Here is a 13,410-nt window from a genome sequence, read left to right as displayed (position 1 = left end):
GTTGAGAGTTTCTGGATTTATCATTGTCTATTGCAAAAAGTAGCTTCTCTAATGAGGGTTGACCAATGCACCAATCTATGGGTTTAAAGTACTTAAAGGGCAGTTTAATATCAAGATCATTTAGAAGAATAATAGCAGTATGTTCATTTCTAGGGGTCATGAGCAATTCACTACCGAGCCATGTGCTATAGGCCCAGTTAAGTGTACTGGGCCTGAGTTCTGACTTAAATACATCCAGAAAGTGGTTGATTACTCCTGTAGTATTCATGCCAATATTGCCATCTTGCTGGTCCAGTCAGTACTGTAGGTCACAGAGTTCACAGCTGAGTAAGACTAATGATTAATTTTCTCCCCCAGTCGTGTGCATGGCACCTTCCAGCACTTTGCAAGCTAGCCTAGTTTTAAACAGCTTCTATTCAGAAAGAGAAGGCAAAGCACCAGGGTGCCCTCTGCAGGACAACAGAAAGAATCCCGTGCACCTGGGAATCATGGATTTGGAACCTACCAACTGCACTTCTTCTGCTGGAGCTTTAAAGTCTCAGACTTGACATTAAAATTAAACTTGAACACAACCCCAAACTAATACAGAAGGGTTAACAATATGGCAAATAAAACCACAAGAGCTGGAGGGGTGAAGTGGTCACAACTGTCCGAAGGACAAGTCAGTACTCACCATTTAGTTTTCATTCTTGGCAATGCAGGAGCCTCAGCCCTAGGTAAGCCACCAAACACCTGTTCCACAGGTGACCAGGAAGCACCAAACATGCTCACTGTGCTCACTCTAGACCCATTTCACCAGATGGCAATTGTTCCAACATCAAGGAGAAAATTATTTTAAGTGACTTATTCAGCATTTCCATGAATGCTTTGGTGGAGTTACTGTTGGTTATAACAGAAGCCAACAGCTCGCCTGCCAGAAAACAAAATATCGTTTGTGGCTACAGGTCTTTCCCACGCTCTTGCTTCATGGGTTGGGGAGCCAGACCACCATTAGGCCCCTCTATCAAAGTCACAGAGGTGTTGCTGGCCCTGACAGAAGGAGGCCACACGAGTCAGATACAACTGTGGCTACTGTTGTGTGTTTTAAAAGATGGGAGGTAGAGACATCAAATTGTTTCTCTCCCATAGTTATCTCCAGTCCCCTCTGATGTGGGATGCCCCTCACTATGCTCTGAATATGTTTTATTGCCATTTGTTAATAAAGAAGTTGATTTGACCAATAGCCAGGCAGCATATAGCTAGGTGGGAAATCCAAACAGAGATAGAGAGAATGAAAGTGAAGTCAGGGAGATGACAGCAGCCACTGGAGAAACAAGACATGAGGGAATGAGCCACAAACCTCATGGCGATATACAGATTCATAGAAATGGGAAATGTAAAAGCTAGTTAATAATAAGCCTTAGCTAATAGGCCAAACAGTTTGTAATTAATATTAAGCCTCTGAGTGGTTACTTGGGAACTGGCAGGTGGGAGAGAAATGTCTGGCTACACCCCCTCCTCTCTTGCCACTTGAGTCAGTCTTCCGTCCCCTTTCTTGTGACATTCTCAAGGCTGCTTTGGCTGATGCACACCATCAGTGCAACTTCCACAGCCACTCTTCTATCCAAGTAGGAGAGACATCTGGTCAGCGGGCATTAGATGATGACAGTGACACTCAGAAAAGCCATTCTGGAGCATTTGCCAAAACTAAACTGATTGTCTTAGGGTTTCTATAGCTGTGAAGAGACGCCATGACTAGCAACTCTTATAAAGGAAAACATTTAATTGGGGCTGCCTTATAGTTCAGAGGTTTAGTCCATTGCCATCATGGTAGGAGACATGGCAACATGCAGACAGACATGGTGCTGGAGAAGGAAATGAGAGTTCTACATCCTGGTTGGCAGGCACCAGAGAGAGACTGTCCACCACACTGGGCAACGCTTTAGCATGTAAGACCTCAAAGCCCACCCCCACAGTGACACACTACCTCCAACAAGGTCACATCTACTCCAACAAGGCCACACCTCCTAATATTGCTACTCCCTACAGGCCAAGCATTCAAAGGCATGTGTTTATGGGGGCCGTTCTATTCAAACCACCGCACTGATCACACAAGGATGCAAGGATGCCTTCTCACCTCCAGGGTGTATGTGCTTTGGCTTCTTGAACTGTGGGTGGAGTGACACAAGGTGGAGGTCAGAGAATATGGCAGCACAAATGTGTCTGGACGCACAAGGAACAAATTTCAGCCTCTGCTCTGACCATGCAGCACGCATACTCTGTGCTGTGCAGATCGTGTCCGCACACAAGGGCAATGGACACCATCTGGAACACCTCAGCTCGGACTGCAGTGTCTTTAGAGTCCACACAAAGTCTCTGCTCTTATTCTGCTCTTACAGGAGCAAGATGGCCGAACCACAGCAAGCCCAGCATGGCCTTGGGAGTGTGGTTCCTCTTTTGCGGTGTCTGTTCCAGCTTTCAAGGCTGTGCCTTGAGATGGAGACTCCAAATGGCACCTTCGGCTTGAGTTCCCTGAAACTCTGTCTCTACGGAGGGACAGCTGGGGATTCTGAAAGTCGAACTCCATACTTTCTCCTTCCAAACTGAAGAGAAGTGTCATGTGCTGTAAATCAGATTTCCTTCAGTCTCTGCTTCGACCTCTTTAGGCCTGAGAAAACTTTACCCTGTCCTAAGTATTTAGGTACATAAAAAGAACTATATAAACCCAAAGTCTACTGCTAATGAGCCATAAAGAAATCCATTGTAAAGCAATTCCACTGGCATACATATAACTTCGCCGTTTCCTAATGATGGAGGCACAGTCGTGTGTGAATGGGAAGAATATGCTTGTTTATCTTCACATTAGCAATGAAGTCTTGGCTTAGTGTCTGACACACAGAGCATGGGCGTCTGCAGTGCTTCTCAGACTCGACTGATACTTTGGTTTTACAATAAAGAAAAATGCTGACAATTTTGCGCAAGCACCAAGTACAAAATGGGAGTGTGTTTACGGCCATTCCAGAAAATTTTGGAAACTCTGTCTTAATCTCAAGCCAAATTCATTACATTTTTTTAAAAGAAACTCAACTCATTCATTCAAACAGCATTTTTAGAAAGTGAAATATTCTAACATAATACACCCTGAAGATACACTGATTTGACGCACGCTGGGGAGTAACAGGAGGGAAATATTAAAGCTGGGTTTCTTGTGATTCGGCCATCTTGCTCCTGTAAGAGCAGAATAAGAGCAGAGACTTTGTGTGGACTCTAAAGACGCTGCAGTCCGAGCTGAGGTGTTCCGGACGGTGTCCATTGCCCTTGTGTGCGGACACGACCTGTACAGCACAGAGTATGCGTGCTGCATGGTCAGAGCCGAGGCTAAAATTTTACTGCGGCCTCCATTTTCTGACCTCCGCATTCTGTCACTCCGCCCACAGTTTAAGAAGCCGCAGTGCGAACGCTCTGGAGGTGAGGAGGTCTCCCGGTGTAGTCCCGTTAGTATGTTTCCCCAGATGTCCCAGAATGGCTCTCCCGAGTGTCACTGTCATCTTCTAACACCCACCGAAGATGTCCTTCCTACCTGGATGGGAAGAGTGACTGTGAACACCGCTGTGCACCGGTCAAAGTCACACTGAGAAGGACACAAGCGAGGGGACAGAAGACAGATTCAAGGGGGCAGAGAAGAGGGTGGGAGCTGGAGACGACCATGGGAGAGACAAAATGTGATGTCTCTGCCTCTTGTCTTTTAAAATAACACAACAGCAGCCACAAATGTGACTGACTCAAGCGTGGCCTCCCTGCGTCAGGGCCAGCAACACCTCTGTGGTTTTGGTAGCGGGGCCCAGCGGTGGTCTGGCTCCCCGACCCGTGAAGCAAGAGCGTGGGAAAGACCTGAAGCCACAGACCATGTTTTGTTTTCTGGCAGGCGAGCTGTTGGCTTCTGTTATGGCCACACTAACAACACCAAAGCATTTATTTCCAAAGATGCTGGATAAGTCATTTAAAACCATTTTCCCGTTGGTGTTGGGACAATTGCCACCTGGTGAAATAGGTCTAGGGTGAGCACGGGGAGCATGTTTGGGGCTTCCTGGTCACCTGTGGAACAGATGTTTGGTGTCTTACCTAGGGCTGAGGCTCCTGCATTGTCAATAAATGGCGAATACTGACTTGTCCTTTGGACAGCTGTGACCACCTCACCCCTTCAGCGCTTTGTAGGTATGTTTGCCATGTTGTGAACCTGTAGTACTGTAGTTCACAACTACAGAATCTGTCAACAGATACTGGAGTTAAAGCTGAAGATCACATGATAAGAAATCCCAACGAGCTGAGCATATATATCAAACATAAAAAAAAAAAAAATCTCATCGGGCCTCACCCTCCCTGGGGGAATGAGGGGATAAGGGGGGGGATGGGGGGAGGGCACGGGAGGAGGGGAGGGAAAGGGAGAGGGACCTCGTACTGACTTGTGAAGCAACCTTGTTTCTTATCTAAATTTAAAATGGAAAATAAAAAAAATATTAATAAAAAGAAAAAAATCTCATCAGACTTGCGTCCCAGCACAAGGTATCCATTATGCATATTTAAATATTTTGAGGCCCACGCCCAAAGATCAGAAAGCTTAAATAGGTATGATCCCAAGTATCTTGCACAAAGTCTACCTTATTTGTGATAGCAACATGCGGGCATTCATTGAGGTCTCACTAGAACATTTTCTACATGTCTCTTAAATGTGGTGTGGTTTTAACAGAGGCAGTGTGGCTTGCCTGAGAAGAAGTCCAGCTTAGCTTAGAAACGGTGACTCATCAGCAGTCCGAGAACCTTGTAGAAGCGGTGTGTTCTGCCTGTCCACCTACCAGCCCAGAGGAGCCCATCCTGATGGGTGAAGGACTCAGGAGGAGCGGGAACGGAAGCATTTCCATAATCGCCACGAGAGGGCGCCGCGGCGCCGTAGGGTGATGCCAAGTGGAATCCTCGCTCTGTTTTGCAAAATTCAAGCATGATTTTCTCCCTGGCTTCTTGGCTTCTCTTTCTTAAGGCTCTTCGCCCACAGGACTGTTTTCTTTTCCTCTTGATGTCATCCTTTTACACGGCAGGAAATTGTGTTCATTGGAAACAAAGCTGACTGGCACCCAGTCAGATAACTAAAACGTTACAAGTAACACATCGGAAATCAAGAGTTGTTCACTAAAACAAAATAGAACAGGGAACACAAAATCAATTTCTTTTTCTTTTCCTTTTTTTTAACGTACCGTGTTTGCATGGATAAACCAAGTTCAAAATAAAATGCTTATATTTCCCAAGCGTTTCTTCACAGTTTAAAAACTGTAAAGGCCCTCATGAACGGTTGGTGCCAGTCTGTGATCCCAAAACTTGGAGTCTGGATTCTCTGCCCCTCCACACCGTCTTGCTTGTGGCAATTGTTAAGAAAAAAATTGAAGATTCTGTCTGTAGCCTCACTGCCTATGATTTTTGAACAATTACCCAACTCTTCCTCATCTTAAATGGCTTCATATTTTCTGTTTTGTGTATTTTTTCCAGAGTGACACTAATTACCTTGCTGAGGGAGAGAGAAAAATCTGAATTATAGCAATAAAGAGAAAGGAAAGAAATAAGGGGCTCCGATCCACTAGAAGTTAGGAGATTGAGCCTGAAGTGTCCCCAGGTACACAGCAATAGGAATAAATCCAGCTATGGATATCAGTGTGAAAAACAATCCAGTCAGGTAGAAAGGTTTGCAATGCAGAGCAACCTCACTGTTTCCTCACTTCCTGATTAGTCTGTAATAATCATGGGAAACAATGGAATTCTCTACGACACCCTCATTGTATAGGTTATGTACATTAACCGCAGTATCTTCCCCTTACTCGCCTGTGACCACACCCTAATTCCCTTTGAAAGAAATGAGTCATCAGGGTGCGTTTGCAGAGTGATGTTCCCTCGGAGATCCTCAGAGAATCTCGGACAAGCAGGGGCTGCTAGGATCCTGTCTTGCTTTCCTGACAGCGGGAACCTGTTTGGGTGGGGTTCATCCTAGGGTTGAGAAATCACAGGAAGTCTGCTACGTGAATTAGCTCTCACACCAGAAAAGGAGGGAAAGTCAAATGCCAGGATATAATTAGATTGCTACCCTGAAAAGATAGGACGGGAAGGGGGACAATGCTAGACACTGTGAAGGTAACTTATCCCTGAACAACTCAGAGACATAAACACCACTGTTCTGCGCCAAGTCGGCGGGCCACCATTTTTGCTTTTCTCTTGGCTGATGCCCAACTTTGCAGGGCTGTGGGATGCTCTGGTTCAGTGTCACTACCCTGGACCTCCTGGATTCCTATTATGAAGCCAGGGTCACGTTTCCCTCGCCTTCATCTTCCCACGTAGTCACCTCTCTGCTTCGTATCCGCCTGCAAACCCAAGGTCCCATAGGAGAGAAATCTCCATGATACTTGTCTTTCTCTGTCTAGCTGCCTCCTGAACACTGCAATCTCCAGTCCCATCCATTTCCTGCAAACAGCATAATCCAGTTCTTCTCTGTGGCCCCTTGAAACTGTTACATGCACAGTGTAACCATTCTGGCAGGTGACAGATGCCTGGCGCCTCCTCTGCTGCTCTGATGTGGATTCCTACAAGTCTGCATCCATCCGGCATTGCCCTTACATCTTCCGGTAACTACTCACATTGTGAGTCTTGCCAAGCTTTTAAGGTGACACCACCCCCAAGGAAGTAAAGCCCACCTGAAAAGGGATCTGAATGTCCACAAACTGGTTTCTTGCTTGGGGTAGAAAATGGTTCTCACTTGCCAGGCTGACAAAGAAAAAAAAATTATGACTTTGTGATTTTTTTTCACACGGGTGCCAATCAAACCACACCATAATTTTTTTGCTTCCAAATGTGAGTATAGAACCTTATTTCAGGGACATCTGTCATCTCTCAAAGTTGCAGTTTAATTTTTCATTGAGGAAGAGTAGGGGAAGGTAACAACAACTCAGTCCCAGCCCACGTGCTGCCTCCACCTGCCACCCGGTCGGGCCAGAGGATTTGGGCTATGCGGTCAATGGCGGGAACCAAGATGAGCTGCATGTCCATACTCCAAACCCAGCCTCCCTGCAGCAGGAAACGGCACACAGGAGAAAGGGGAGGGGATAACACAAGGTGTGTGCAAACGAGTGTACAGTCACTTGTGCCCATCTCTGCTGCTGGCTCAGCTGCAGTCCGACCCAGGGAAGGAGATGCAGAGTCCCTTCCTGGGGTTCTTGGAGGCAGAGCTGCACACACAGCTCAGGATGAGAGGGGGAATTCTGCTACCCAATCTAAACCCTCCGACAGGCACCTCCTGGCCTCCCTTTCTTATGAGATGTCCTCTCAGGAGTGGTTAGGCAACCGCGTTAGGCTAAACAGCAGCAGCTGAGTGAGAGTCACCGAAGGGGAGAAACCCAGGTAGTTGGGGTCCTTCCCAAATTAGGAATCTGCCCTGGATAACCAAAGGGCCGTGAAGTCCTTGCATCAGGACAACTAGCAGGCTCTCCAGATGCATTCTGGGTATGTGAGGCTCAGAGTGAGCACTCAATGTTCCAACTTTCAACGGCACAGAAAAACTAACTATGTTTGTTTGGGCTGAGGGCCGTTGGCCGTTGAGCTCCACCACGTGGCAGCATTCAGTGCCGGGATATGAAGAGGAATTTGCGTATTTGCCATCCAAAGAACAGAAAGGAATTTTCCACTCTCTTCATCTTTAAACACATCCTGTACTCACTCACCAGACAAGCATGTGTTGGGAGAAAGTTTGTAAATGGGAAGCAGGGCCAAGAGCTGAGGAGAGGTCAGTCGTGACACCGCAGAAAGCCATCTGAGTCACTGCAAGTTCCCACACATGGGGAGAAGAAACTCAGATTTGGCCCCCACCTCTAGTTCCCCCCTTGTCTCCCCGAGACAGCCTGGGGTCAACCAAGAGTTTTCACGTAAGTATCTTCACTTGTCTATTGCTTGCTCTCTCAAGACAGGGCCTCACTATGTAGCCACCTTGAGCTCACAATCCTCCTGCCTCAGTCTCTCCGTCTGCCCCATCCCACTCAGCTTGCACATAGCATACATTATTTTTTTAGCCCAATTAGTCTTCTGGTGAAAGATCAAACTTGCCTGGACCCCCTATGGGATGTGCCTCAGTCTCTCCTCAAGTCATTTTCACTGACAAACCATGGTGAACAGACCACAAGAAAATGGGGTTTGTGGCTGAGTTAGTCACTGAAGAGTACCACAGGGCTCAGCACCTGTATTTCACCTTCTCTTGGACATGCTCGCCCCTCTCAGCCCCTCCTCCGGGTCAGCTCTGGACACACAGCAGCACAGACACACTGTAGATCTGTACCAGGTCCCTCTGGCCTGGCCTAGTATGTAGGAATCATCATTGTCTCTCCCCTTCGCACACCCTGCTCTCGTGTAATGTCTATGAAATACATGGCCTCTCTTTCTTATGGACAGAGAAACCAGCTCCTGGTAAGCAGATACACTGCATAGTCACCTGTCAAACTGTATTTCAGTGGCAAAGCCAAACAAACTCAAGTGTTTTCTTTCTGCCCCATCGTATCCTGCTACTGTGCTGTCAAAAATTAGCAGAAATGCCAAACATGAATATTCTGCCGTGAAATGGAAGACGGCATGGAAATTTCTGAGCACAGAAAATGGCAACCAATTGGTGTGAGCTTTGTACTTCTCCTTCCTGCTCTCTAAGACAGGTATGTAGGGGTGTGTGTGTGTGTGTGTGTGTGTGTGTGTGTGTATACCCAATGTGTCTAATGTGTGGTGTTAGGGCATGTGTGTGTGTGTGTGTGTGCACGCATGCACGTGCACGTGTGTAGCAGTCACAGGACACCTTTGCAGAGATGGTTCTCTCCCTCCATCTCACAGAGTGCTGGCGGTACACTCAGGTCACCAGGTTTGCACACAAATGACTTTACCCCCTGATTTGCCCAGTCCCACGTTTTCATCTTTAGCATCTTGCTATGCGTTTAATTGCTGAAAGGGGCTTTTCAACTAATTTTTGGTTAGCAAGCAAAATAATGAGTTTTACTATGACATTTTCATACATGCATATCTTTAAACTTTTCTCATATTCACCATCTGGGATTGTCTTCTGTCTCCCCTCCTCTGCCGGCTTGTCACACTGAAAATAGTCCCTCTTGTGACTCTATGTCATACATATGGTGTATATAAGAGAATTATAGACTCCCCCATCCTTACCCTCTCTTATTCACCCATGCCCACACCCTCTGGAGGCCCCCTTCTACTTTCATGGCTTCTGTTCCTAAAATGTGATTTCTGCATGTGAAAGAAAGCATGTGCCGCATGTCCTTCTGGGTCTGAATCATTTTGCAAAGCATGAGAATTTGCAGTTTTACCCATTTTCCTGCAGATGACGTGAATAAAGCTTCTCTAGGAAGGTGCCACTTATTCTTTCCTCTCTCTTCACGGTCATTGAGGTTGCTTCTGGGCTGCGCAACCACAAACAGGGAGGTACCAGTGTCTCTGGAGTGTGCTAGCAGAGATTTCCTTGTGTATATACCCAAGAGCGGGACAGCCGGGTCATGTGGTGGGCCTGTTTGGTTTTAGCTGTTGTTTGCTTGCCGATTTCCATGGTCATTGCACAAGTTTGCATCCTCACCAGATGTGCATAAGGGCCCCTTCTCTACACTCTCAGAACTATCTGAGGTACAAGATTAAAAGAATATGCACTGAGGTGCTTGGTGGTGGCTCACACCTTTAATCCCAGCACTTGAGAGGCAGAGGCAGGCAGATCTCTGTGAGTTCAAGGCCAGTCTGGCCTACAGAGCGAGTGCCAGGAGAGGCTCCAAAGCCACACAGAGAAACTGTCTTGAACCCACCCCCCAAAAAACAAAAATATCAAACAGAAAAGAATGTGCACTGAATAGCAGAATGGTGTGGTCTAATAACTGACTTGTAGGCATAGTGGAGTGATGGAGTAGCTTGAATGCAAAGAATTCCCAGGCCTCTCCAACCAGTGCTCCTCTAGGCTTCAGCATAGCTTTTGATGTGTAACTGACGATCTCTCTATTCTAGGTGTAGGGCTATAAGTATCCTTACCCATAAGAGATGCATCCTAGTCTCCATTGGGTGTCTGCAACTGAGAATAATACCAAACCGTATGCATCCATACATTTGTATGTATTTATATTTATACACTTTCCTATATAAACATACCTACGATTCAGTTTAACTTAAAATTTTTGATACAGTAAGAGATTAATAACAATACCTGACAGTCAAGTAGAACAATTTATAAAATATACTACAACCAAAGTCTGATGAGATGATACAGGAAGAATCTGAATTACCTACATGACTATGCCGGCATTTTGGAGCCATCACTAAGTGAAATAAGAGTTACAAGAATTCAAGCCGTTGAGCGTCTAACTAACTGACGGGTAGCATATACGGTGCGGATACTTTAGACAAAGAGGTGGTTCCTGCCCTTAGTAGAGCAGCGCAAGATTCCATTACCATACTAAGAATGGCATGAAGTTTAACGACTTACTAACCCTATACTTCCGGCGTTTTCCGTTTGATTGTTTCAGAACGCAGTGACTGAAACCAAGAAGAGAGAGTCATCAATGAGAACAGGCCACTCTATGAGTGCTACTTAGAGCTTTTCTCTACCACCACCAACCCCAAACAAGGAAGCCTCTGAATCCCTGCTACAGAAACTCTGGAGGCACCTTAGTCTTACAGGGAAATTGCCAGAACTGCCCTTCAAAACTCTGTAACTTCTTCCTCTCCAGAAAAAAGATCAAGCAAGCAGAGGAGTTCTGAGGTTTAGTTGCTCAGTGAACTGAGGCCTGGGAATCCTCACGTCAGCACAGATTGACAAGTGCCTTCAGAAGGATAAGCTGGAAGAAAAGATAGAGTCCATGCTCACACATAGTTTATGACAGTATATATTGCTAGGAATGTTTGATTTTGTTCTCGCTGTTGTTTATCTGTTTCTAAAGTATGCATTAAAGACATATTTATAGCCGGGCGTTGGTGGCACACAGCTTTAATCCCAGCACTCAGGAGGCAAAGACACATGGATCTCTGTGAGTTCGAGGCCAGCCTGACATACAGAGTGAGTTCCAGGATAGGCTCCAAAGCTACACAGAGAAACCTTGTCTCAAAAAGCCAAAAAAGAAAAATATATATTTATATATTAAACATATATTAAATATGTAAATGTTTATGTATATATGAAAATGTGGCATACACTGAGTTCAACACTATCCAGTTTGACTCACCCACTGGGATTCTTGAACCAACTCCACTGTAGATAATGGGGGATGCTGTACCCCAGTAGACTTGGAACTCATTGGTGACACACTAAAATTCCTAAAATTCGTGGGCAAGGGAGTGTCAAGGAACCTCATAGAGAAGGCACGGAGCAATATGGCTCCATTCCTGGCACAGCCTCAGCCACTGTCTCCCTGATTCTTCCAGAGGGAAGTAACCAGGAAGTGAGAGTCTTGAGAGTCCAAATCTAAATGGGGAGAGATGCTCCCCAAGTCCTCGCTAACAGACCAGTTGTTGATGACTTACCTAAAAATACCAAGTTTGTACTGCCTGGAAATCTTGCAGGCAGATCTGATACCATCTATGCATAGAGGGGCCACCTGGTGTGTGTGTCTGGGATCCACTGGGCAGGCACTGTGTCCTGGGCTCCACACAAGAAAGACTGAGCCCCATTAGTCAGCCTGGTCCCTAGGTCCTCCAGTATTGCTGGAAATCTCCAGGAACCCAGCAGAAGCAAAGACCCATGGAAAGTGATGGAGACATAGAGACAGAATGAAGGACCAGTCAGCGACATCTCTTGGAAGCAACAAATACCTGGGACCAGAAAATCATCTGTAGGAAGTTATGATTCCCATGGTGCAAAGAGAAGCTGAAAAAGCAAAATATCACAAGCACGTGGCTAGAGGGAGCCTCGGCGAGCTCGTCACTCTGAGGGCATTCGGAAGCATCTATGCTCCTCTCGGTGCACCTTTGAAGATGAGAGAAAAATGTAAAGAGGAAGAGAAAGACAGACTAGCGATAATGATGAAACAAAAAGTGGATCTCATGGATGAACCTTGAGGGCACTGTGATATATAGAAAGCAGCCAGTCATAAAATGAGAAATACCGCATGATGTCTGTCATCTGAAGTTCCTAGAATAGTCAGATTCACAGGGATGGAGGTGGAATGGTGGTTTCCAGGGGCTAGGGAGGACGGAAGCAGGGAGAAGTTACTCACTGAGAACAGAGGTTCAGTTTGCTGTGCTCAAAAGGTTTCTGGGGAGGATGGCGACGATGGTCATATCAACACGAATACACTGAATGGCTTTGAGTAACAGCTCAACTTAAAAATGACTAGTGAGGTGGGGAGATGGTGGGGGAGATGGGATTAGTATGTAAAATAAGATTGTTTTAAAAATAAAAATAGTGGTAAATGTGGTGTCCACATATCTTACCAAAATTAATTTTTAACAAAACACATTCAAGTGAAGTCCGGTGTCAAGTCACGATATGAGTGCTATGATGCCAGCCTGCTTGGTGGATTCTCACAGTAGCCAGATGAACTTCCCATGAGGCCTTCCACTCTCCTAGCTCTCCTTCCTGTTACCTCTCCTCCCAGGCCCTTCCATCCTGCCTCTGGCCTAGCTGTCCCTCCCACTCCCTCCTCAATAAGGAGTTATGCAGTTATCTCCTCCAAGCTTCTGAAACTTCCCTTCTGGGTAGGTTCCTCGGTCCTCTGGAATCCCAGAAAAAGAGTCACAAGACCCCTCCTGATCCGTGGCTGTAGAAGCAGAAACAGCCTCTAGGAGAGGAAACAGTGGCTGTGTCGGGAATACTTCACAGGGCTCTAGGAATTCAATTGTCTTTAAGTTGTCACCATGCTGAGTGGGCTTTTCCATGATACAGTTGTCTTCAAGTCACACATGATCATGTAACTAACTCCTCACCCATATTTCTTCAAGAAGCCCCAAGAAAAATCACTGGTTCATTAATCTAGACTTACATGGAATTGTTTTCATGGTTTGTGTCCAGTGTTGTATCTGGGTAAGTAGACATGTGTTAATGCTTCCCCCAAGAAGTCACACATGTGTTAACCATAACTTGACAGGGTTGAATTGGAGCTGATTTTTTTTCCAGGTTGGGCCTTGGGAAATATTAATAGTGGTTGGCAGCTCTGGTTAGCATTATAACACTGGGAGAACTATGCAGTCATAAATTGCCCTGTAATAAGGATTCACTTGCTAGCCAAATCTCACATAGATTTACTGGGGTTAGAATGGTATCACCTTAGAGCTGTAATTCGTGTCTCTCAAATGTGCCTTAGAAGTCTGGCAGATAATGCATCTTTAAAAAGTAGAAAATCTCTTTTTTAATTTATTTTGACAGATTATCATGCA

General features: G+C 45.9%; 1 long non-coding RNA gene across 2 annotated transcripts; it reads left to right on the top strand.

Moving 5' to 3' along the window:
- Nucleotides 1-7,797: 7,797 nt before the first annotated feature.
- LOC121133311 lies at nucleotides 7,798-11,097 on the top strand. 2 transcript variants are annotated; one of them, XR_005870136.1, is made up of 3 exons: nucleotides 7,798-7,934; nucleotides 8,587-8,708; nucleotides 10,566-11,097. It is a non-coding gene; the product is annotated as an uncharacterized LOC121133311 (long non-coding RNA). The 2 variants fall into 2 exon arrangements; XR_005870137.1 differs by having other exon boundaries at nucleotides 7,805-7,934; nucleotides 8,590-8,708.
- Nucleotides 11,098-13,410: the final 2,313 nt, after the last annotated feature.

Source organism: Mesocricetus auratus, unplaced genomic scaffold (genome assembly GCF_017639785.1).
Source record: "Mesocricetus auratus isolate SY011 unplaced genomic scaffold, BCM_Maur_2.0 Super-Scaffold_100021, whole genome shotgun sequence".
Taxonomy (NCBI): Eukaryota; Metazoa; Chordata; class Mammalia; order Rodentia; family Cricetidae; genus Mesocricetus; species Mesocricetus auratus.
The sequence above is the reverse complement of the archived record's forward strand: the minus strand, read 5'-3'. Positions and strand labels throughout refer to the sequence as shown.